Source organism: Mastomys coucha, unplaced genomic scaffold, assembly GCF_008632895.1.
Source record: "Mastomys coucha isolate ucsf_1 unplaced genomic scaffold, UCSF_Mcou_1 pScaffold15, whole genome shotgun sequence".
In the NCBI taxonomy this organism is placed as follows: Eukaryota; Metazoa; Chordata; class Mammalia; order Rodentia; family Muridae; genus Mastomys; species Mastomys coucha.
The window spans coordinates 138,460,052-138,462,690 of record NW_022196897.1 but is presented as its reverse complement, the minus strand read 5'-3'; the positions used below and the strand labels follow the sequence as shown (position 1 = coordinate 138,462,690).

At 46.8% G+C, this 2,639-nt stretch overlaps 1 protein-coding gene across 1 annotated transcript in view; it reads right to left on the bottom strand.

The window, feature by feature from the left end:
- The window catches only part of Hm13 (histocompatibility minor 13), a 43,327-nt gene extending 40,967 nt beyond the window's left edge, over nucleotides 1-2,360 (bottom strand). Inside the window, exon 1 of the mRNA XM_031372285.1 lies at nucleotides 2,229-2,360. The gene's annotated coding sequence lies outside the window, so the exon portion shown is untranslated. The remainder of the gene's footprint in view (nucleotides 1-2,228) is intronic.
- Between the last annotated feature and the right edge of the window lie 279 nt (nucleotides 2,361-2,639).

Sequence of the window (2,639 nt, the reverse complement as noted above, 5' to 3'; positions counted from 1 at the left end):
AGGCAGAGAGGCAGAGGCAGAGGCAGAGGCAGAGGCAGGAGAGGCATCTCTGTGAGTCTGAGGCCAGACAAGTCTGGGGCAAGTAAGACTTTGCTCCAAAAAACAAAGACAAATATAAAGACAACCAACCACAAAACAACAATCATCCCTCTTTAAAAAAATCAATCTTGCAGCTGGCGTGATGGCATGGAGACTAAGTGCACTTTGCTCTCAGAGAGGGCAGGAGGTTGGTTCTCAGCCCCAACATTAGTGGCTTCTAACCATCCATAAGGCTAGTTCCAGGGGATCTGATGCCCACTTCTAACCTCCTCAGGCACCAGGCATGCATGTGGTATAATACATGTATGCAGGCAGTACAGTTGCACACATAAAAATAAATAAATCTAAAACCAAAACAATACATTCAAACTTAGCTAGGTTTGGTGACTCCTGCCTTTAATCCCAGCATTCCAGAGGCAGCGAAAATCTGACTGGAGGCCCAAGTGAATGCATGGTGTATGCCTCGGACACAGCTATGGTAAGACCCCAATGCCTTGGCCAGCCTCATAGGAGTGGCAAGGCCCCTCCCTGGGGAGACACAGAGGGATGGCAGAGACTTCCTTGGTCTTAATGTTGACAGTGTGTGCAGACAATGTCCACAGTTTTCTTCCCCTGCTCCTTTTGCTCCTACTGGGATTAGCTAAGCCTGCCTCCTGGTTCAGCTGTATATAATAGCAATGCCTCCATGGTTATCTATATGAAATTACCCCTACTCCTTATTCTGTACATACAATAACCCCAACCCCTCTTCAACTGTATATAATAAACACACTGAGCTTCTAGGGTGCTGGGGTTCCCCAGCAGGTAGCCCAACCCCACTGGATCCTGGCTTTTCTGTGTGTTTCTTCTTCATTTCCTCACAGCCCCAGTTAGATCAGTCCCTGGAGGTGTGTAGCGGGACACATCAATACAACATATTTTAATCATATTATCTCCTATCATTCCCCTAGCTCTTCCCCTGTAATTTTTTTTTTTTTCGTGAGACAGAGTTTCTCTACCTAAGATCTGGCTATCTTGGAACTCACTATGTAGATCAGGCTGGCCTTAAATTCCCAGGGATCCACCTGCCTCTGCCTTCTAAGCACTGGGGTTAAGGGATGTACCACCATGCCCCATTTGCAAGCTGTTTTTAACCCACAATCCTAGAGAATTTCTCAAAAAAGCCTACTAGGAGATGATTCTCTCTGTGTGTGTGTGTATTTATGTGTGCCTGCATGTGCCTTATGTGTGGACCCGAGGGCAGTGGTGAGGAGCTAGTAAATCTAGTTGGGTGTCTCACTGGGGACTGGGGACTATTGGTGCAGGATACCAAGAAGCCTCAGAAGCCCTAAGCCAAGGCCATTCTCAGTTAGGGTGACCAGCCTTCTAGCTGCCTGGGTCGATTGCACTTATACCCTGTGTTCATGTCTAGTTGTTAACAGGGTTCCTTTGATTGCTCAGCAGTATATGGGTTTGGATGATAATGTACAGCTGCTAGGTCAGATTCCCTAGAAACAGAGGCAGGTGATTGTGGGGGAAGGGAATGTTCTCAGGAAGAAGGGAAGGATGGAAGCAAGAGACAAAAGGCTTGCTGAACAGGAGGGGATAACACAAGCCCGTAATGCCAGTGGTAAGTAGGTAGAGGCAGGAAGGTCAGAAGTTCAAGGCCATCCTCAACTACACAGGTCGTTTGAGGCCACCCTGAGCCTCATAGTATGTTCCTGGCCATGCCTTGAGGCGGTGTTTCAGAAGACAAAAACAAACAACAGTTTCAGAAGACAAAAAACAAACAAAAAACCCAAACAAACAAACCAAACCTCAGCGTTTCCAAAATTATGAACAGAAGCAAAATACAATGGTGGGTGGGCTTGTCGAAAATGGAAACAGAGCTCTACATTTAGAAACAAGCCGAGTGTGGTAATATGGCGAATGTGGTGCATGTCTTGGCACTCAGGAAGCAAAGACAGGTGGAGCTCTGAGTTTGAGGCCAGCCTGGTCTACATAGTAAGTTCTAGGCCAGGCAGGACTACACAGTGACACCTTGTCTTAAAAAGAAAAGAAACGATGCATGAACTACAACTCCTTTCTCTGCCCCTGACATTCAGAAAAGAAAATATTTGAGGACTTAAAAGAGAAAGTTGTCATCTTGGAGTTCCCTTTTTCTCTTTCGCTTTACTTTTTTTTTTTTTAAGTTTGTTTTGACAAAATACCTGACAAGAAGCAGCTTAGGGAAGGATAGATGGGTCCGCTTCTGTTCACAGCTCACAGGTACAGCCCGTCCGGCACGGCAGCAGGAGTGGAGACTGACTGCTCTGCTCGCTTTGTCCCCAGTCAGGAACCTAAGAGAGATGCATGCCAGGCCTCAGCTCACTTCCTCTTAGTTTGGATCTGGCCATGAGATGGTGCCACCCACGTTCAGGGTGGATCTTCCCTTCTCAGTGAAACCTCTCTGGAAATGATGTCACAGACTTTTCCAGAGGGGCCATTTCATGGTGATTCTAAATCTGGTCAAATCCATGATGAAAACTAACCAGTGTGCTTTGTTCTCTGAGAGGCTAGGATTGGCAAGTGGGGAGCCCAGGCTTCCAATCGAAAGGGCTAGAGGCCAAGAGTGAAACATT